At 43.6% G+C, this 23,771-nt stretch overlaps 1 long non-coding RNA gene across 1 annotated transcript in view; it reads right to left on the bottom strand.

Annotated features, from left to right (window-relative positions):
- LOC134158000 (uncharacterized) overlaps nt 1-23,771 on the bottom strand; it is a 28,117-nt gene that overhangs the window by 2,544 nt on the left and 1,802 nt on the right. Inside the window, exon 2 of the long non-coding RNA XR_009962565.1 lies at nt 1,411-2,058. This is a non-coding gene — a long non-coding RNA (uncharacterized LOC134158000). The remainder of the gene's footprint in view (nt 1-1,410; nt 2,059-23,771) is intronic.

Raw genomic sequence — 23,771 nt, 5'->3', positions numbered from 1 at the left:
TTGAACTGTATCAAAAGCTCATCATATTTACTTCTTCCAATTAACAAGTGAATTTATTATGAGTGTAGATGAAAGGCTGGTAGCCAAGATTGGGAACAGATAGGAAGGGGGGCACTTTGCTAGTTACAGCTAAAGTAAGGCACATCTGAACACAACACGGCTGCCACCAGTCCAGCCCCAGCCTCTCCCCACTACTCACTCTTGGTCCCAGAGCCACCACTGCTAACCCAGCCACGGGCTGCTTTTCCCCAGGGACAGCTCCTTGTTCTGAACAGCCCATCAATTTTGACAGGCAGAACAATAAAACTGCAATCAAATGCTTTCCTCCTGCATGCAGAGGCTGGGGATCTGGTTCCCCCTGTATCTCTTACCTTCCATTTACCACTTTGAAGGATTTGTTCTTGAACTGTATCTGGATATCTCAGAGTGGAATTTCATTCTTCTGAGACTTCTACAAGCAGCCTGGGTAAAGAATTAGCATGCGACAGGGAGCACACGGAGCAGCCTGCAGCTCACAGAGCTTTCTGTCACCATTGTCTGCACCAGGAGAGCTGCCCAAAAGAGATGATGCTCTCTAGAACATGGGAATTACCCTAAGAAGCAATGGAACACGTCTGCCTACTTTTCACTCCTCAAAGAATGAGGGCAGTCTTCCTCCTTTGCATAATATAGATAAGATGTACTAGCTGCGATCTTCTCACTTAGACTGGCCAAAAAATGGATGTATTGGAAAAAAGAAAAAAAAAAAATAGGAATCATATTGAATTTTTTCCATACATTTACTCCATGTGGGCTGAAAAAATAAAATGTGAAAGCAGAGCCCATTCCTCAGGTCTGAGGCACGTTTGTGCAGGACTGAATTATGTTGGGTTTGTCCTGTTTTGCTTGCTAAAGGAAATATCCTAGAGGCAGAGCGAATGCATCCAGGAGTTAAATTAGTATGTTTGATCTGGGATTCAATACAGCTGATCAACATATATCCTTGAATGAGTTACATTCAGAGCATAGTCTAATTAAACTCCTCTAATCTTCTTCTACATCCTGGCATGTATACCACCCTCGTGGTGCTCAGGGTGTAGCAAACACCAAAGATGCTAGCACGTACCCATGAGGACCATATAAAATTTCTAGAGAGGAGTTAGGACTCTGCACTAGAGAAAAGATGCTGTTTCCAGGATGCTATTAAATGAGTAAGCACTGCCCTACACCCTGTCTGTGCTTTCTGAATGAGATGTCCTGGCTGCTTAGCTGGGGAGACTGTCAACATGACTGATCACCCCTCACTGCCTCAGGAAAGGGCTTTTGTTTATATTTCAGGTAGACAGTTTTACTGCATTATATATGATCCTTGCAATTGTTACCACTATCTGCTTCTGCCCTAAATATAGTGCAAATGTTCCTTGCCCTTACCCTGGTGTCACTTCCATCCTTCATGCTCCCACTCCAGGTCTCTTACATTGGTTCCAGAAGTGACAAATCAGCACAAATGCATCACTGCTCTTCAGGGCTTGGCAGTGGAGCAGCAGCATGTGCCTGGGACGTGCCTCTCTCTTCCCAGGCATGCTGGGGATGCTGTGTCTCAGAGCTGAACAGAAACTCTGATCCTGTGCGATTCCTCTGAAAGCTTCCCGTAAATATACAAGGCTTATGCTGACAAGCTTGCACTAGATTTATACCCCCAGGACAGAGCAGTCACTTGTTCAGTCATAGAGAATATTCCCAAGTCCCTCACAGATCTAGTGGTGGGTAACCTGGTAACAGGACAGTTTTGATTTCACTGCCTATCAGATTTCACTGCCTTCCTGGGGATTTTGGGGAGGGGGACAGAAAGAAGAAGGAGGGAATTATAGCACCAAGTTGAGAGAGAAACCCTTTCTTCTTGTTTCTGTTGCGATCCTGCTCAGAAGCATCAAGGAGGTGGGCTGTAGGAGCGATTACCATCACACAGTGCGTCTCTGTATTTATCCTCCCTTGCTGATGCTCCTGTCAAACCAGCTCATTCTGCAGGGCAGGAAAAGCCGCATCCACCAATTCCAGCTTTAAGTTCAGCTTGTGCATCTGAAAATGAAATGGGATAAATCCACATCACTCTCCAGTGATAGAGTAAAGCCACGAGGAACTTAGCAAGCAAACCATGGTGCATCTCAGTGTGAAGGCTGAGCAAAACAGCATGTTCTTCCCTCTCACTGTCTGCTCTGTGCTTCTGACAGTGCCACAGACAGCAACTTGAATTTTCAAGGCTCCTCACATCCCCTGTAGGTCTAACTCTCAAGGCATCCTGAGAGGAAGAACCATGTCCCACTGGGATAGAATTACTTTCAGATGCAAAGGATGCCTCGGAGGAGGAAAAAAAAAAAGACAAGGGGCAGCAGGTCATCCTTGCTGCAACAGAACAGATCTCCATTTCCATCTCCTGCCCACTGCATGCTCCAGAGTAACTTACAGCAGCACTGGCCAGGTCAGAAACTGCCTTTCAACTGGGCACTTCTGCATCAAGTCAGTGCTTTCCCCAAGACCAGATATGAAAAAAAGATCCAACATTTTTAAGATTTGTCTGAACTGGGAAAGAACAAGGGATCACCCTGTTGTCTATACATTTATGGATTTATTCAGCAATTATTCCATGGTGAAATGCAGTAAATTATGGGATGGAACACAAAGAACTGTCATCAGGAAAAAATAGACATAGATCACTGAAGTACAGTTTATCCACCTGAAATTATGGGTTTCAGAAAGGGCAGGAGTTAGAATTTAGGTAAGGTACAGAAGTTAACACCCTTCCTTTACACACCGAATGCGAACAAGAATTTCACCATACATTCACCATCTTGAATACAGCAGATCCAATAAGAACCTCTCCCTAAAATACCCTTTGTTCAACAGAAGCTATTTCAGCACTGGAGTATTCCTTTGGACGTCTCACCACACACTGACCAGTGAAGGATCCACTGAAGTTACAGCCTGGGTAAACTGGAAGTAGACACGGAAAACACTGACCATGATGAATTCAGTGGCAAAGCAGGAAAGTGCAAATGCCAGCAAGTCATTTCCTCTCTGTAATTAAGGTTCCCTGAAGAGACCCAGTAAATACAGGATGATCCAATTCCTTACGGATTTCAAATTTCCGATGGCATTAGTGCATCTGAGATGCTCTCAGATCATTTGCAGAAACAGGCTGGTCTAGTCCAGATCTGGAAAGAAACTTCTTTCTTCAAGTGAGGGGATATCTGTTTCATACATAACTCATTAGCCACTCTGCTGAATTGCCAATTACTCATTGTTTTGATCGGTGGCTCTTGAGTAACATCCATCTCCAAAGCTTGCTCAGGACTAGTCATTCCTTCCCACTTGCCACTGATGGGCTCAATCTCTTTCCTCTTTTAGAGAGGTTGATCTGACAGGCAATCATTTTGCCTTTCTGAGCTATCCTGCTGGCTAGAATTTTCCTTTCATTATTAAACTAAAACTGAAATAAACCAACCAAACAGACAAACCCTCTTAACTGTGTGTCAAAAATAGAAAGCACAGGTTTTTAACAAATGACCCATAATGGCACATCAGTGACTGTGCTCTCTAAAAGATAAGGAGAATCCTGGCTTCAGCTTAGAAATGCAAGCATGGTGGTGAGGGAATGATTTCCAGCCTGCTCCACAGTACCATGAAATACAAGGTCATACTTCACTAAGCTAAAGTAACGGGAAAACAGATCTATTTTTTCCAGTTTCTTCAGAGTAGTTGGCTTTACTTTTCCTTCAGTACCCACCCAGCTTCACTGAATATACACAGAAAAGCAACAGCAAATAAAAGATGTGACTATAAAATCATGCAGTAGGATTTACCATCTAATAATACTTGAAACTTCTGAAAATAACTTGATCAAGTCTCAATGAGACTCCTTTGAAATAGCAAACCATCTCTTGCATGAAAATGTATTCACCAGAGTGTAGTTAATAGCTGGCTACGAGAGACCATTTTTACCACTGAAATGCAGCTAATTCATCATATCTCAAGGGCTGGTTTTTTTCACTGGTAACTTTCATTCCATCAATACACTGCAGAATTCTTTGTACAAGACAGTTCTGATAAAGCAGAATAGAGCCAAGGAGAAATCTTGGAGAAATAAAGTGAGAACATGCACTCTGTGGGCCCAGAGCAAGACAGAAAAGCTGAGCAGCACACAGTGCCGAGGAACTTAACCCCCCCCAAAGAAGTAGCTGCAGAGTTCCCCCTGCTTTAGCTGCAGCTCATTAGCTTCCAAACCTCTGCAAACTTCTCCCGAAAAGCGGGTGAACTCTGGTGTCAAGATCACAGCTGTAATTGCAGCTTTTCCCTGAACAGGGGCTTGCTCGGACTTATCCGGCAGCAAACAGAAATTAGACCAAGCAGCTAGTCCCATAGACTCCTCTGCTGTCAGCACAGATCCTGCTGCCATTGAGGCAAGCAGTATGGGCAATCCAGAAATAATAGGACAAACCCACAGCGGGTTTTATTTGTTACTGTCTCCTTCTCATAAACATTTTCTGTAAAGACGGGTGGTACACAATACAATGTAAGTGATAATTTTACTGGAGGATGCCAGTGCACTTCTTATGTGAAAAATCAAACCAGGGTTTTTAATTCTGACAAAGTGTTAGGAGACACCTTTATAAAAGCACTTTAAGGCCAGGAAAAGAAAAAAGAACTCTGCTTTCAGCTGCATTAACTTATTTTGTCTAATTTTCACACCACATGATTAAAAAATGAAGATAATCTTTTCTGATTCCAATTTCTTATGTGTCACCTTCACCTTTGCCAGGTGGTGGTGGAGAGCTCAGGGAGGTCTGCTCTTTCATGCTGACTGCCTTCAGCATCTCAACAGACAGAGTTTTTGTTAGAAATAGCCCACTCATTAAAATTTGCTTGCTCGATTGTGTTTTCTTTTCACTAATGATACCCACTCCTATACTCGCTGTTGTGGGTGAACACAAAGCAGGTAAAACCAGTAGAAACTGAGCCAGACCACTAAGCCTCATGCTCTAAGACCCCAGCTCAGCAATGCAACTGTTACATGCCTGCTTGGTGAGGCTCTTCAGCACCTCCTGCAGTGCCGCACTGAATTTGGATTAGGAATTCAAGGAAGGAGACAGATATTGAAATGCTAAAATCTTCAGCAATTCTGGCATCCGCTGGGAAAAATCTATGGGATAGAACCAATAAAAAATAAACCAGGGCAAGCGAATTATTAATCTCTCTAAACCCCTCTAACTGGAACTGCCCCCTCTGGAGGATGCATCCCAACAGATCCGCTGCGACATTCCGCTCACATATTTATGTGTGTGTACATATTTATGTGTGTGTTTTATCACATACTAACATGGGACTTTCTTTGATTTGTATATGGGATAAAAAAACACGAAGTTTCCATCAAACTTACAGAAATCCTTAATAATGATTTAATGCAGTGAAATCTGGCTCGCCACAAGGCTGTGACAGGGCTGTATTTTGTTCTGCCAGGGTTAGGTGCTCTCTGATGCAGCAGCATTCTTCTGCTTTTTTTTCCTTAAATGAAAACTATATTAATCATTTATGAAGCTGTGGAGTCTTGTCTGGACTCTGAGCATTGTTAAAGGTGCAGGGTAGGCAGCATGAGGCAGGAGAGGGCAGGGAGGGAGAGCAGCTCCAGCCTCGAGCAACTGGACGCGGCTGGAGCCCTGGGTCTGTCTGAGAGCAGCGTCACGGCCACGTCTGCCGGGGTGGTGAGCACACGCCAGCAGGTTGGCCCCTGTTTGTGTTTGTGAATAAATCTCACTTTGCAAGAACAACACAAATAATAAAGAGCCAGCAGCACCCCTGGCTGCATCGGGTAAAGCTACCCAGCTTTCAGCCCATGCGTTTAATAACACCAGCTAAGGCCATGCCACCAACACGCCGTCTAGGGAGCCTTTTTGCTCATTTTTTTCTCCCTCTGCCACATTTCATCATGCTTAATAAAAAAATTCAATAATTGCTAGCGTGGAGGTGAGCCACCTTCTCTGGGAATAGCCCTCAAAACCCAGCAAAAGACCTGGCAAGGTGCTACCGCACAAAAACCAAAAGGAATTCCCACCCCCTTGTGCCCTCTTTTGAGCGTTTGCTGTCCTCAGCGGTTTGTATTTTTACCTTGCTGTAAGAAATGTCCCTGTCTGGGGAGGAAAAAAACCAAGAGGCAGTGGCTGAGCCTCAGAGTATGCGACTGACATATATAATCTAGATTGGCTTTCGCAGGCAGACCTTTGATTGAGGAGGAAGAAGAGCAGCTGGTCAAAGTAATCTGCTCAGAGCAATTTGCATAATTTTCTCCCCCGTTTCCTCCGGCATTGTGAGCGTGTCTGGAGAGGAACACAAGCGGCAGATGCTGCGTCGCTCTGTCACAGGGTATAGCAAAGTGGAGAACGTGGGTCAGAATTCATCTGCTAAATATCCCCAGCAGGTTAAACAGTTCTGGAGAGCTTCAGTCACAGATCTCCTTTTGAAAAGCTTTCTCTTCTATTTTTTTTCTTTCTTTTTTTTTTCCCTTCACTGAGTACAAATGATTCCATTTCTCCAGCAATTGCATGTTTCCTTTCACACTTGTGTGCTATTCAGAAAGATACTCTTTGTGTTTCTTTATGGAGCTGGCTTCCAGGACCTAGTATTTCTTTCCCGTGCTTGGATGAAGAACCCATTACAAATGGGTTGTTTGAGAACAGAAAGCTAGGCTTCTGGATTAAATATGAATGTGTGTTTAATATTAAAAACAACATATTCAGTTGTGGCAAGAAAGGCTAAAAGCCATCCTCCGGAGTTCCAGTTTTGTACTGGGTCTGGGACACTGGTGAAAGGTACAAATTTTGCAGCTGGCTCACCAGCTTCCACAATGGGTGCCTGAAATCAGGCTTCTGAACCGTGGTCCTGCTGAGATGAAGGAATCTCTGTAAGCAAAGGAAGGCTTTTCTAACCTGATCAAAGCTGATCCCACACTATGATCCCATGGTTTTTGCTCCCTGCTCCTTGCCATGCCTCTTGGGCAACGGGCAAAGCAAACAGCACTTTCCCTACAAGAGATGTACTTGTAAATGCACTGTCTATTGCTTCAATACAGTATTCAAGCACTAAACAAGAATTTACTTCTAAATACTCTGGGGGGACAAGTGAAGCATTATTTTAATCTTCAAAAATCTACTTTTCCCCAAAATTTCTTCCCAAGTTGCTAGACGCAAATACTATTGGTTCCCTCTAAACTGGTGGTAGGAGCCCAGAGCAGCAGATACTACTACCTGTGCTAGGTGCCCAGTAGCTACATTTCCTACCCTGGAGGACACTGTCTTCAGGGAAGCACATGAACCAGCCTTAGAGGCTCTGCCCTCACCATCTCCCTTGGGCTGCCCCACCTCTGGTGCCAAGGTTTGCCTTATGCAGGACAAGATGAACTTATCCTGCAGCAGCCTGAGCCTCCAGCTGCCAATAGAGGCCAAACAGCCACAGCCAGCAGAGACTCTTGCTGATTTAAGATAGGCGAGCTCACCAGGACAGGTTGTTAATTTAAATTTGTGAATACTCCAGTAGTCAAGTTTAAAACTCAGCCAGGAAAAACCCTCAAACACACGAATATTGTTCCTGCTCTTCCCACGCAGGAAGCTTCCTCCCAAAAGCAGCCACTCTGACTGAGAATGGGAACCCTGCAGCAAAGGTGGGGAGGTGGCAGGACCTCCTTGAGACAACAGGAAAAAAACAGAAATGGATTATTACCAGGTAACCATGAGTTTAGCACTCCTAATTCAGAGCACAGTCAAAGGTGCATGCATCCAAAAACCCAAGGATCAGCTTCAACTGGCCAGGACCTTATTGAGTAAAGCAGTAAGTCTATATAAGAAATTTGCATACAGCTTCTAAATATTCAGTTCAGGACAGTTTATTACTGTTCTAATTCATTTCCTAAAATACATACAAGCAGCTTTTACTTCATATATTGCAGGACAAGCTTGCAGTCTGACTGAACCAGCCATCCATAGAGTGCAGTAGGAACCATCATTTCCCAATATTGTTACCCATATCCAAACCCAGCTGGAACTGGAAAATCCAAGAGTAGAAACATTGCCCTGTTTGTCTATCCCTACCATGACATTTTATTTTTTGGAGTGGCAGAAAGCTGCTGGAGCAGGGTGGATTGTTCTAGGCCTGATCTTAAAGGCACCCGATTAATGAGTATGCTGGGGAAAGGAGTTTGGTTTTACTTTTTTTTCATCCCCTAATGTCATCAACATTTCTTGTGGGATTTCAATAATATGATCCCTCCCCCCTCAGCTCTCTTTCCCCTATGGATTTGGCTCAGGGTTTTTAAGATTTTTTTTCAGGCTTTTTTAAGTACAAAGCTGGAAACAAATCAAAGTCCCAGGGACCTCCCACCTCTGCATCTGCCCTTATTCCAGTGACTGAGTTTGTTTCAGGTACGGCTACTTAAGTCCATCCTTGATGCATTACTTGGAGGTTCACACTCAATAACTGCTCTGTGTCTGATGTGACACCACTGGTGCCCACCAAATCCAATGTGCAAAGCTTCTTGAGGGACACCGGCACACACTGGGGATGTCTCTCTGATCTCCATAGGCAGCTGACAGCTCCCTGAGACTTTCTGCTCAGAAAAGCACCATAGAGCAAATATCTTCTCCCAGATACAGGCTCTGAACAGAATTCAACTGGAAAGAAAAAGCCAAGAACGAGATTTCCACCATATTCCCTCTCCACTACCTGTCGACAGGAGACATAAACTTTCTAATAGCAAAAGGTGGGAAGCCTCAATGTTACCAATTCGGGAGAGAAGCATCTTCAACCACATTAAAAACAAGGTGCCTTTTGGGGAAAGAAGAAAGGACAGAAGTTTTCTTTAGACTTTTTTCCTTCTTGCTACTCCAGCTCTTGCCCCTCTGAGCTGAGCCTAGCAGAGTCAGCTGCCAAACCACAGCTCCAGCCCTTGGTACCCCTCTCTGAAGGTGAGTACCCCAGCGCGAGCCTTTGCTGGTGAAGCCAAGACACCCAGGTCCGCAGTCTCACACAGAAGACATGATTAATTTTTGCACAAGGAGTGATTTGTTGACGTGACAGCCATAAACAACAGAGCCCATTAATTAACATGAGATCAGAGCCTCTGTGTTGTTGTTCCTCAGTTTTGCATTCAATAGCACCTACTCTTCCCTTGCTCATCTGGAGAATATCCTCAGAATAAAACCTAAAATACTTTAGAAAACCCAGATTTGGGATAGTAAAAGAGCCTTATTTAATTCTGTGTTAACATGCCCTGTGAGACTTTTCCTTCCTGAGGTACCTAATCAAAGAAACTCGAAGAGTTAATTTATTCTGTAAAAGCCCCTTTCATTGTTCTTGGAGAACGTCTGGTAAAATCACAGTTTTCATTTAGTAATCCAACATGTCCTGTACCCTCTCCCTCATCTCCTATTACTATTAGTGTCAGCCTTGTGCTAACCATCCATTTCTTTCTTTCTTTCTTTCTTTCCTTCCTTTTTTTTTGTGTGGAAACTAACTACCTTTCAGTCACTGAAATGCTAATTTCAGAGACAGGCAGTAGGCAGCTAGGAGATAATGTTACATGTTTCCATCCTCCCACGGGGGAAAAACCTGGAGGAATCACAACATCTGAGATGCTTTTGCATTTTGGATAGGAAGACAAAGGGAAAACAGTTTGTGTGTATACACAGACACAAACACATTTGGAGGCTGGGTTTTAGAGATTAAAAATGTAATTAATGATAGGTGCATTTTCTCCTTGCAGGGCAGGCAAGGGGGAGATCTGAGCTTCGTATGTTCAGAAAGAGGAGACTCACAAATGGTAACTCCCTGTTTAAACTAAATATCCTGATGGATATTTTTCTCCTCAGGAATACATACTGAGGAAATGGCAGTATTCTGCAATGAAGTACAGAATATTTGTCATATTTTCTTGCCATGTCACTTTTTTTGCACTGTTTCGTTGAGCCTTGTTCATGAAAGAACAATTGCCTTATTGTCACTCTGAACGTCCCAGGAGCAATGCAACAAAACCAAACAAAGAGGCAGGAGGAGGGAAGAAAGACAGAAAAAGTGGAACAACTTTTCCAGCATGAATCACTAGTTCTTAAGTAGATGCTTCCGACACGGCGGCTTGGTCTGGTGAAATCCTGCCCCTCCTTACCCCTTTCAGTGTGTGTGGGCTCACTCTGTTTCTTCCTCTTTCCACTTAGAGTATTTGGCTTCAGGTCAGTCTCCCTGCTCAGAAAAGAAAGAACCAAAACCCCTGATTTGGGTTTTGGGAGAACTCACGGATTTCCTGTCCTCTCTACCTGACAAAACAGATTGGTCCAGAGCACCTCAAAATGTATTGTTTTGTCTCAGTTTTGGTTTTAATGCAGCATTGCTATATTTCACCAGTTCCGACTTGGCCTGGAAGGAGGCGATCCATGGGATTCCTGATGGCCACCACAGACTGGGATCTGTCAAGCAGAACTACCAGAAAAAGGCAGGTTGCAGCTCAGGCCTCAACACATTGGAACAGCAGGGCCAGGAAGTCAAAAGGCAATTCTTCCAGATGGACACAAGGAGCCAGGTACCATGGTGAGATGTCTGCTCTATGCTCTTCTTACATAGACTGTGGGGATGTGTATTTAATCTTTCAACAGGAACTCATCTAAGCGTCTTCCATTTCAGCTGGACAAAAGAAGGAACACACCAAGTAAGAGTAACAAACAAGGGCCTGAAGATAAGCATTCAGAGGTGCCTTTTTCTTCCCCAGTATCTACCCAACCAACAACACACTATTTTCCACAATTAGAAATGAACATTCACTGGAAATCTGAACTCAGACACCATAAGTCACTATCATTAGTAGTGGGGGAGAAGGGCATGGCGTTGGATTTAAATCTCCAAATTAACACCATCAGAAAATGGATCCACTAAGGAGAATATCCAAATATACTGACTACAGCAACAGTCTCCTGGTTAGCTGAAATCTCAGGGCAATGAATTGCAGCAACATTTCACAGCATGCTTGAATTTGTAATACAGAGAGCTGCTGGCATGGAAAAACAAATGTATCTTGGCACTTGCATGGCACCATTAGTAACTAATTCTTGGTGGAGTAGAATAACCTGGTTTAGACCCTTAAAGCTGTTACTCCTCAGTTCAGATTCTTTCCTGCTCTCTAGTACTCAGCTCAGGTCCCCCGTGGCTGCCTGGTGTGCTATGGAAAGCAATCATACCAATTAAGCAATTCTATCAGTTTTGAACTCATGATGTTTGAGTATCCAGATCCTGGCTTTCACTGACATCATCACAAAGAATTGCATGAACTTAACTTTAAAACTCACCTCTCTCCAACTGAGGCACAGGGACCACCACGTCAAAATCTGAAGTCCATTGCAAACATTATAATGGGGAGCTTGAACTACAGTCAAATATCTCATCAGAGAGATAGCCAAGTCCCTGAGAAAATGATTTTGCCTGATGCCCACCTCCATGCCAAAGCTATTTCTCCCCAGGGTTATGAGATCAGGCTGACCCTAGCACCAAGATGTTACATCTGTGTCTCCAAAGAGATGGTCTGGATGTGGTTTACTCAGTATTTTTGTATCAGGCTCTCAGTTAGATTCTACACACATATTTAAGTGAATTACTATATAACCCCTTCATTTTCTTTCTATTTTTCCATTCCAGAGAATGCTCATTGTTATTGGCTTTTTCAGCTGAGGCTCAGGGATCACATTTGATTGCATAGGACAAACCATTTTAAGTGGTAAAGCTTAAGGATGGAAAAAATGAAAATTATGTAATTTAATAATGAACCGCAACAATGGAGCACAATCTTCCTGCGTATTATTGACAATGATCATCTCCGGCTGCCAGCACTGCTGGCTGTGAGGAGGCAAGATTTTCCCCACGCCAACACAGACTTCACTCCTGTTTCCAAGCTTTCCAAGTGCAAACAGAACACAGGCTGCTTTGCATTACAGGGAGGCCTGCCCGTTAGTTTTCTATGAAAGAGCTTCGCAGATTTTTACAACCTGGTGTGTGCACACAGTCATGCAGCATCTTTCCTACTACATGTTGTTGACCTCTGCTCAATGCACATGGACAAAGATGGGGATTTAGGTACACAGAAGGCACCTTGTACACCTCAATACAATTGTATGTCCCTTGAAAGAGGATCTTTGCTCAGTGCAGACAGTGTCAAAATGTTTCTGTTGGGCTGTGCATTTCTAAAGCCAGCAGAAAGCCACTTGCCCCACTCAACATCACATTGCTCTGGGCAAATCAAGCCTCTTGCCTTTAATTTCCAATTTACAGGGAGTCCTTGTTCCCTGAATCTGCATTTTGAAGTTTCTGGATTTGAACAAAGCCAAAATCTCAGTTGAAATCTCACTTCGCTCTGGCAGCCTCTGTCATACCCCTTGTCTGGGTGGAACCATATGTAGTGTGCGTGGTTTCAAGCCCACTATCAGCCAGGTTTCTCATGCAGCCTTTCAACAGAGTTAGGCTCACAGTTGTAACAAGCCTATGAACTCTACCTGAACTGCTGTCAATATTTTGAGCACTCTGTTGCTTTGGTGGGGACTTTGCTGTCCAGCAAACTGCTCCCTTGGATTAATATAGCAGGGTGACACACCGAGGCGCCTATAGTTACCTGGCATTCAATGTGTAGGTCCTTATGAATAAGGAAGCTCAACATTTTGAAATGAATTAGGGAAACATTTCCAAGGTATATCTAGGATGATACAGATAAAACTGTTCATGACATTATGAAGACTTTTATATTGGAGTAAAACTGCCATATCTCTCATTGCTTATGCAGTAAGGTCAGCTCTCCACTTCCAGATGAACAAGATAGTCTCAAGAGGAGAAGATGAAGACTATATAAAGGAATATAGGAAAATCAATGCTAATAAAATAAGCTACAGCCCGAACTTCCATCACAAATTCCTATAAAACTCAAAAAATTCTCCAAGAAAAAAATCTGGAGATTCAAGTGAATCAGCTTGCCTAAACTGTAGATTCACTTCCTTCTTTTAAAACATCTGTGGAGGCTTCTCACATCCTGGCCCTTCCACCCACTCCCACATTCCAGCACCCAAAAACTAAAAATGAGGTCGGCTCTTAGGAGGCTGGCTAGCATGAGTGCTTGAGTGCCAGGTATGTGCAGCTGTATGCTTGACTGCTAATCCATCTGCAAGACTCGGCATGGGCCACTTTTGTTTGAGCCTCAAGTAAGGATGGGAAAATGGTTTGGAATAAATAATACGAAAGCCCTTGGCCTTTTGCCTCTTTTGAAAGCTGAATTGGAAACAAAAGTTCCTTCCAGGTTCTCAAATGCTCTGTTAGTGCCACCCATTTGCTTGTTATGCTGCTCCATTTTCATATCCCATATGGGAGAGCAGGCCCTAAAACACTGGGAGAACAGCTTTTTCTCCCTGGCTTAACGTTTCCACACAACAAAGTTATGTAGAAAAGTTCCCGAGTACAGGTGAATATTTCAGCATTGGAGAATGTGAGGGAACAAGGTGCTTCATCTAGAGCTAAACTCTATGCATCTAAAGGACCAGATGCACCAAGAGTGGATAAGCATAGTCGCTTCAATATAATATGCAGAAGAGATTCAAAGTTCAGCTAAAAAGCCCTGCTTGCTTCTCACTGCTTTGTATTTTCTTGTTTCTTGTTCTGGCTCTGCCTCATCATCTTCTCTCAGTGGGCCATGGGTGTTACCAAGCAACATGGTAATACTTGGCGCAAGTCCTTACCCGTGGATTTTCATAAACATCACTGAATAAAATTATTTAACATCCTGCCTGAACATTGTCTCAGACCTCTGGGTACACGCTAGGGAACTCCAGCCCCTCACACCTTACAGGCAGAAAAGAAAAAGGCTCCTTTCTGAGTTGATTTTAAGTCATCACTTCTTGCCAGATGAACACCTTAAGACTATTGCGCAGAAAGTGAGATATAGAGACACCCAACCAATGCTGACTGAGGGTGAGGCACCCACATGAGCTATGGGAATCCAACTGATGGGATACCAATAAACCATCACATCCCACATACTGGGACTGAGATTCCAAAAGCCAGCTCCTACCTCTGCCCACTGGGCTGTCCTTCACCTTATTCCTAAACCATCTGTAGGAGCCTCATGCCCTGGCTGTGCAGGGAGCCCTCGAGCACCAATACATCTTCCTTAGGACTTGGTACACTCCTGGCTGCCACCCCATTTCCTAGATCCCCACCCCAAGATATACCCCTCACAGGTTTCCCAATTCAAAGCATGGGATTGCTCCCACTGGAGAAGAAACTTGGGAGGTCTGACGCTGGCTGCATTTAGTGAGTTTGTTTCCCAGTCTCCCCTCACTTCCTAATTGCATGTGGCAGCCGGGAATGCTCCCTGATGAAAGCATGAATGGAGGGGGCACAGTCCTCCCCTTCTGCACCCTGTCCCTGGCTCCTGGAGAGAAGAGAGAGATATCCAGCTCTCTGCTCAGGCTGCAAAAAGGGGACTTCTTCTCCAGAGAGCTTCACTGCTTTCTCTCCCTCCCAGAAAAAGACATCTCCAGGAAGAAATGGATTCATCACAAGGTGCTTAGCGGGATGAGCTGTCTCCCCTCAAATCCCAGGATTTGCAATTTGTGCTGCTTCGGGGCTGTGGGAGGGCGTTGGGCTCACTCTCCCTTTCCATTTGACTCAGCCTTCTCATAGCAGGGATTATCCTCCTCTATCAAAGGGAAAGCTGCAGAGCAGACGTCCGCCTATTCTTCCTGAGCACTGAGCCTGACAGCCGGCTTTTCAGCCCCGCTCCCATTACCAGCTGCCCTACAATGGGGGAGCTAAACTCCACACAAGGCCCACATGGAGCTCCAGAAGGAGCTGGGGGGCTGAAGGGTTCAGGAGGGGAGAGGGGGAAGCTGGGTTGAGTGGCCAAAGGAGAGAAACAGCTCATGCAGATGAGGGAGAGTTAATCCTATTTAGCACATGTATATTATCAATGAGTGTGTGTGGTGGGGAAAGGCAGGGGGGAGAACCCCCCACTGCAGGCAGGCGGAGGCAGACAAAAAGGTCATTCATGTGTGGCTCACAGAATTAAGAAGGTACCACAATCTGCTGCTGGTTTGGCTCCAAATGCTTCTTCGTATTCAAATCAAAGCCCCTTCCCCCAGCACAACCTGCAAAACTTTCTCACTTCCCTGTCCCTGCCTCCCTGTGCAATTACCCACCCAAATTCCACTTTCCATCCCTTCTGGTAGCACAGGGGTAGTAGCATTTCAAGACCAGCTCAGCACCACATCCCAGGCCTCAAAATTTCAGCTTACATTAAGATCCCTTCGCAAGGGTAACACTGACATGGCCCACCATACGGATGCAAGCATTGTTCCAGAAATAGCCCGGGACCCACATTTCTAAGGCTTCAGACGCACCGTGGAGAAGGACTCTTAAAATGCTGAACCCTTCAGACACTTTTCCTACCGGGTCCAGAACTGAGATAGCTTGAGAGCCCAGGAAAGTTTTGCTGGAATGGTTTGACCCTGGACCATCATTAGCTGGGGCTTTGCAATAAGACTTTGAATCCTCTTCATCCAAATTTTAACCCAAATGCATCACACCAAGTGACTTTCTGCATCCTTCCAGCTTGGCTGTACAGCATAAAGACACCTTCCCCTGCAAAGCCTCTGCTTCCCTGAGAGCCGATAAAAAGGAATCCAAAACTCAGGGTTCTTTTAAATAACAGTGTGCAGATGAAAGACCAGGGCTGGAGTAAGTCATTTGAAATGCATAAGAAATCTCAGGCTTGAATCTACAGGCTGTCCCTTTAGAGAAAAAGCGAAATGTATTTTGGACACACCACTTGACTGTTTATGAACCACAAACACAAACATTGCTCCTTAATCTGCATTCAGTGCCAGAGGAGACCTGCACTCCCTCTAATGAGCACTGCCAGCCACCTTTTACTAGGGAGAACTCCCCAGCCACCCAAAAGAAACCAGCAATTCCTCTGGGGCCCCTGCACTGGCTAACTCCAGGCTTTGGCTGGCTGCTTGTGCTGTGTTGCATAGCTCCTGCTTCACCCTGTGGTAATCTCCTTGCCTTCTCCACAGGAATCAGGGATAGAGGAGCTTTCTCCTCCCCTACTGTACATGCTCATAGGTTTTAATCCAATTAAACTGTTCTCTCCCCTTGACAGATTCTCTTTTTTTGTTCATTTGCTTTCAATAAAGAAGCATCATTTGCTTGGGAGCATTCCAGGGTTGCAACAACAGATCCTTCGTTTACATTTGTTGCTTACAAGTGGAAAACTGCAAACGAAGCTTGAGGTTTATTTTAGAAGGAGGGTAGAAATGGCCTTGTTATTTAATGCTTTTAAAACCTTATTAAGCAAATTAAATTTCAAGAGACATTTCACTCTTATTCTGGGAAGTCCCTTCCTCGTCCTTTTCTTGTACCAAATTGGTATGTCAGCACAGGAGTGCCCATTGCCTGGCTCTTGCAGACCCATCAAGCATTGATTTTGACATTTAACAGAATTAGAAATGCCAGCTATCCAAACCTTGATGGCTTTTCACAGGGAACAAGCACCAACCTCCATTAGGAGGCTTCCTTTTGTCACATAGATCCTCTTATAATTCAATTTGCAGTGAAATTCTCCTCCATCTCTCCAAACGTTGCCAGCTGCCGGCCCCATTCCTCTACTGCCAACACTTATTCCTCAGTTAAATGGACCTATATCCAACTCTTTCTGTAAGTTAAAATAATCATCACTTATAACTAGTTCCCCTCTTCTGGAAGGAAGCCACTGTCAATAGGTGAATCTGGTCTGCCTTGTACCCCTGAGTTAATAAATGCTGAAAAGAGGGTAGCCAAAGTCCTCTGTAAATATCTCTTGTGCCAACCTAATAAACTCAATGTCATAACGCAGCACCCAAAGTTCTGTGTGAAAATGTGCCTGAAACATGAAGTTAGCATTGAAAACCTCAAATATTGTTGGCCTGCAAATCCTCCAGCCCTCAAGCAAGTAACTATCTGTACAGAAACAAAGTAAAGAGAATACAACTCAAAGATAAGTGCAGTGCTTTTAATGTGAGACAGTGCACTACCTGGGTTTGATCCAAAAATTAGTCAAGTTCTTCATTTAACTACAGGGGGTGGTTGGATTAGGTCCCACTTGGCTGATGTGCCGGGGGCAGGAACGTGCGATTCTGTATCTTTTTCCTCCTCTTAAATGCTCTCAGACTCTTATGGTGTTTTACAAATCACTCAAGGACTTGATGGTTTAGCAGGAAATTTCCTTTGTGCTGCTGTGCCAGAGACTAGGAACAGATCTGGTAGGCAGCTCTTCTCTGTTTTACAGTATGTGAGATCCCCATTCAGCTACAGTAGGGGAATGTATGCACAGGATTAAAAATTATCCATGATTACAATTTAGAGTGTTATAAACCACTCAGCACCTGGAGCCCTAGTGAGGCGATATTTAAAGATTAATAAAATAAGCATTTGAAAATCCACTTCCCCTTTGGTTATTTGCCAGGATCACAGTCCAGAATATAGCATTTTCTGTGCAAGAACTGGTAAGCTGATTAACAGCTAAAGGAGAGCACTTTTCTGCACTTCCTTCAGCATGTATAGTACATACCTTATCATCTGCATTAACAGGGGGAAGCCCATCATGTACCTGTACCTCAATAACCAGAAAGTCAGTCCAGAGACTACTTTAGCAGTTGTTGAAGGAGCAATTGTTGTTCAGATATCAAGCCAAACTGACTCTCCATCAATTTGGGATTAGTTCAACTGAAATCTAAGGTGGTGTTTGTCTGATGATGACTGGACTTTCACTAAATGCAGGGTTTCATTTTGAGGACGTTTTTAAGCTCTGGTCCCCAAGATTAAGCCTATGCATTTAACTCCACCCACACAAGTAGTCTGGTTTGGTCTGGTGTTCAGGGTCTGGTTCAAAGTCCATTAAAATTAGTGTCTGTCTTTCCACTGGCCTCAATGGGTTATAGCTTGTATCTCAGTTCAGGAAATCTCTTAAGTTTGACACCAAAGCCTACTGAAGTGAATTAAGCAACTCCCATTGACACCAATGGTCTCTGAACCATGCTTTTTTATCTCCAGCTTTATCTTAAAAGTGTCAGAAGGAAATTAAATCAAGAGAGAGGGTACGTTAGCAAGGTAAATGGCGATTAAACTGTAAAGGACTCTACCCTCTTAATCCGTACATGCTTGGGTAAGGTTTCTGGAAATTAAACACATTTCCCCACCCATAGCTGATTTTTCTCTTCAGCATTCTATACCACTGTTTTCACTGAAGTGGGGTTTGGTGTGCAGTGAAATTTACCTATATAACTTCTCAAAGTACAAACGATTGCTGCAAATGATGCTATCTATTAACAATAAATGCTTTCACAGTCTCCAGCTTTGTAAATCACTAAACATTACAAAGAACTATACCTTAGCTCATCCCCTGAGAGATTAGAGATGGGACTTTTGGGGACACAACTAGTAAAAGTAGGAAAGTCTTTTTCTTCTTCCTCCTTTGAGTAGCTATTTAGTGAATAGTGTGGGCAGGCAGGGGCATTCTGACCTCAACAGTTAAATTCTTTATCACTGAATTTCATTTATGCTCTATATCAGAGTTCCCCTGGAAAAAACTCATTGAGGACATGATTTTGAATAATCTGAGCTCCCTGTTATTATTTTCTACGTGATCCTTTGAAATACTTACATGAGAAATCCAAAGCTCAGGAGTTCTGTTACTTACAGATTTAGTTTTAAAGTGTTATTTGTACCAGTGGCATGAGAGGAATGCACACACAAGACGTGAATAGCAGAGCCTGTACAGGATGGAGTAGGGCATGTTGCTCCAATAGGAGTGGCTTTTCCAAATGCTGCTCAATTAAATGCTCCAGAGAACGAAAAAGTGTTCCTCTCCTTTGCCCTGTTTCTCTCTATGCTTACAGACCAGATCCTGTTCTCACTTTCGCCTGCCAAACCTCATCACCTCCATTGGCTTTCCAGGAGGGACTCAAGATTAATGCCCATGTAGCAGAGCACATTCAAGAATTACTTTATTTCAGTGGAAAGGTCTTGCTGTTACTTTAAAATATGTCCTTCTCTTTTTGTCTGACATTGCAATTAATCAAGTCTCCCACCCACTCAGAACCTGTCTTCAGAGTTTCTCTGTCTCTCACTTTCTTTTATAGATGAGGCTTTAGAGCCTGCCAGAATTTATGGAGGGAAGTAACACAGATTCAGCCAGGACCTCAGAAATCAGGTTCAAATACTCTCACAGCACACCTCATTCTTGCCCCCATCACAAGGCAGAGCAGCAGTGGATCCCTCCCCCTTAATGTACATCTGCTCCTCATCCCTATGGCTACAGAGGGTCTTGTACTGCCCCTGGTCCAGGCTCTGCCAAAGAGGAAGCAGACTTATTTATGTGGCTTGTTTGAGAACTCTCAGGGCTCCGATTAGCATAATTAACTTAGAGAGTCTAACAAAGGGCACTGTGCAACCTGATGCCTCCCAGCAAATCGGCCTCACTGGCTCTCTCCAGCCCCTAAACCTGAGGCTTCAAGAAATCTCAGGAGGACCCAGCTGGTTTTGGCGAGGAGAACAGAAAAAGGGGCAAGGGGCAGCAGGAATCACATAGTTTTGTCCTTGGTGAAAGTACTTTTCCATGAGCAGAAGTAATGTAGCCTTTTGTTTTTAACATTACAGCGTTTGGCTAAGAGGTTTGGACTTGGTCTGTCTCACACTCTCCAAAAGTCAGCTTCACTATCCAGGAGCCCAAGTCAAAACCTGGGCGCAGAGTTAATCATTCCCAGCTGCAGTGCTGTATTCGGGCCCATGGTCTGGGTCAGATCCACCACCAAACAGCCCTCTACAAGCATGAAGTCACCACTAGATCTTATAAGCAGGGTCATGAATGTACAAGGCCAATAATGGAGAGAAATAAGGGGTTTTTTTGTTTGTTTGTTTTGCACATGTGTTAGGAAAAGGGAATCGCTACAGAACAATGTAAATGTTATGCCTTCTAACTGCAGGCTTTAAAAAATAGGCCTGGTTATTTGTTTTTTTGGCAAAACATGTCTTTTTCCTTTGTCAGGAGGTGCAAGTTGATTTCTGGAGCCAAAAACACCTCTTTTTTGGCTAAATACCTGTTTCTTTTTTCTTTTAGTAGCACACCCTGGAGGAGCATAACCGAACTGACATAAATTATATGCAGAGGAACTGGGAGTTTAATGAATAGAAGACTCGTGGAATTCACTTGATGTTGGCACATTAACACACTTTTTCCTGTGCACTGAAAGTAGGTTCTGTAGCTTTCCCACATAAAGTGGAAAGGAAAAAAAAGAAAGGGAAAAAGAAAACTTTTAAGACTCAGACCTTAGGGTTATATGAGCAATTTGATCATTTGGTTCAGCCCCTGTGAAATGACATTTGAATGAACCAAGACCAGACACAGCAGGACAGTGTCAAGGCAGCAGAAAGCTTCACATCCCTTCTTTGGGGTACACTTGGTAAATGCTTGTAAACAAAGAATTTTGTGATAGCTTTAACTTGAAGTAGAAAATACAAAAACCAACAGTCTGGCCCTCTCAGTCATCTTTCGAATAACAAACTCAAACCAAAAACTGGCAGTTTTGGGGAAGTGGAAAATACAACGGGCACCAAGAGAGTGGTATCTATGCCCTTAGTTATAGCATACGTTCCTGTATTTCCCCTGGCTGTTTAAGTACTGCACGCTGGTGACTGGAAATCTTTTTTAAAACAGAGCCTAGGTGCATAAATAAATGTGTGCTGGCTTGTGCTGATGCTGTTCCAGCATTATAGGAAACACATTTGTTTACCAGGTTTGATTAAGCTTACACGATCCAAGTTCTGCCAGAGTCAGGACTGCGTTGTACACATCATTTGATAAGAGAGGAGGATGAGTTATGTAAACACCTAGCAACATGTGAGGGAATTTACTTTAATTGTTTATGTGCCTTTGTGGGAAGATTATAATCACGTTGTTTCACTAAACAAAACAGTTGTACAAGTTCTATAAGACAAATTGCCTTTTGCTCTATTCACTTGCAAAGGTCATCCTGTTACCACTGATTAGCAGCAGACAGCCAGTCATACTTTGGCAGAAGGCAAGTTCATTCATAACAGGAATGCAGAGCCTTTCTCAGAATAGGTTTCCCAGTGACTGACTTGGCAAAGACACAACATAAAAAACACTCCTGCCCAGTATCAGATATTCACCTTCTGACAGCCCCAGAGGACATCTATCCTTCACAGCAGTGCTGAGCACCATCAGAGCCACAAGTAAATATGCAGAGGTGAAATGCAGGTAAATCCTTTCCAGATATTGCTAACCAGTGGAGTAATCAACCTCATTAACTAATCCCCAGAAGAACTGTTAAAGTTTGAGGAAATACAGAAGCAGAGGAAGCTGAAGTTCTACGTTAGGTCTGTTCTGGTGTTGGAGAAACCTCTTCCCAATTCCTCCTTCTGCATCCCCACCTCACTTCATCATAAGCAATCCAAGGAGCCTTCATGGGCTTTCTTAACACATACACACACCACTCCCCAGAGCTTGCATCGTCTCTTTGATAGGCATGTAGGAAACAAATGAGAAGAAGATGTCAGAAGAGTCCATTAACATTGTTAGGTTAGATGCGTTGACAATAAATCGATTCTTTTTGACATGACTGTCACAGTAATGAAGGTATATTTCTGGATAACTCTTCTTAATGTAAGATAAGATATGGATGGCCCATGTCTTTTCTGACATATGTCCGGCATATCAAATGGTGGCATAAGAAAAGGTTGTTTTGTTGGTGCACTAATCAGAGATAAAGTTTATGATTAATTATGAGGAGTAGTTTTGTCTGTTGTATTTTTTGAGAGATAGAGGTCATACACTCCTGGGGATGTCAGAGTTAGTGTCCTAACTCTGAAAACAAAATGAACACCCAACAAGACCCATATTAAAAGGTCCCTCTTTCCTATAGAGATGAAAAGAAGCAGTCAGAGGAAAAAACATGCCTAAACTTGAATGTCATGCTACATTTCTCCACTGTTTCTGATGTTTTGGCATTTGAAGGGATCTTTTAAGGCTCTTTTCTTTGATACATAAAAGAAATTTCTAGTACAGTGAAGAAATGTATAAAAGGGCCAAAGTGGCAAGAGGAGAGAAACAAAAATTAGTATGCACCAGGGGAAGGCCCTGGTTGCCTCACCATGGTAGTAGGTGTAAGCCATGTCCTATTGATCTAGTATCTGCTTGCTGATAGCCAGGGAAAGGATGGATTGAAATAGGAAAATCTTCTTTTCCTACTCCTAAATATACATTGGCCTGTCATTCTTCAGTTGCATTCTGTTCTGGGGTCTTATTTGTTCTAAGAAACAGAGCACAGCCCAGGGCTGTCCCAGCTGGTGGCATCCAGACAAGCTCTGAGGCCACCACATGGCCCTGCTGAGGGCAAAGACAGTACCAGCCCTGGGACCATTGCACACTTTTCTTTGGCTGGCTGTAAAGACACAGAGAGCAATGCGTATACGTGTTCCCTGGCAATGTTATGCCCTAGTCTGCCTACACTTAAAGCTAATGCAATAGCCACTGTAGCACACAAGCGTTAGCCTATCTTGTTTCTAAGGTGAAGTAGTGACATGGTTTAACCCCAGCCAGCAGCTAAGCACCATCTAGACACTTGCTCACTACCCCACAGCTGGAGTGGGGAGAGTAAAAGTGAAAAAGTTTGTGGGTTAAGATAAAGACAGTTTAATAGATAAAGCAAAAGCCACACAAAGCTTTACCAAAGCTTTACCAAGTCTTGGTAAAGCAAACCAAGGAATTCATTCACCACTTCCCTTTGCAGGCAGGTGTTCAGGCATCTCCAGGAAAGCAGGGCTCCATCACGCATAATGGTGACTTGAGAAGATAAATGTCCTCACTCTGAACTTCCCCCTCTTCATCTCCCAGCTTCCCCCAGCTCTACATGCTAGCAGTATGTCATATAGTATGGAATGTCCTTTGGGTCAGTTGGGGTCAGCTGCCCTGGTTGTGTCGCCTCCCAACTCCTCGTGCACCCCCGGCCTCCTTGCTGGTGGAGTGATGAGCAGAAAAGGCCTTGGCTCTGTGCAAGTACTGCTCAGCAATAGCTAAAACGGACCTATATTATCAGCACTGTTTCCAGCACAAATCCAAAACCCAGCCCCGTACAAACTACTGTGAAGAGAATTAACTGTACCCCAGCCAAAACCAGCACAGGTATTCAATTAATGTTTGGTGAGACCTCAAATCTACAGAGAAAAGGCATTATTACCTTGAATCACCTTGAGGACAAGCGTAATTATATCATTAGGATCAATAACAAAACCCTTGGTAGTAATAAAATCTTAATTTTTTTCTGCTTCAGAGTATAGTTTCAACTATGGAAAGAATTAACTTTTAATTACTTTGAGACTAAAGAAAGAAACAAACAATTAACCGCCTTCAATTTACTTAACTAAGTGATTAAGTCATGCGAAATGTATTTTGACTGGAAATAGGTAAAAGCCAAAATCTTGAAGATCAACACTTCTAAATTCTGGGATAAGTTCAGGCTCAAATCCCAAGGTCTGAATCAGCCACCAGTGTTTTGGGTTTGCATCTAACCTAAAATGGGAAAAGAACCAAGAGCTCATTAGAGCAACTACTCTTGTGATGCTTTTGCAAATCAAGATAATGGAGCAAGATGTTTGCTGCTGTGCAGCCAAAA

The sequence above is a fragment of the Pezoporus occidentalis genome, unplaced genomic scaffold (assembly GCF_034315485.1).
Source record: "Pezoporus occidentalis ecotype Australia unplaced genomic scaffold, CSIRO_AGI_Poc_V1 ctg124, whole genome shotgun sequence".
NCBI classification, from domain to species: Eukaryota; Metazoa; Chordata; class Aves; order Psittaciformes; family Psittacidae; genus Pezoporus; species Pezoporus occidentalis.
This window is presented reverse-complemented; position numbering and strand designations above follow the sequence as displayed.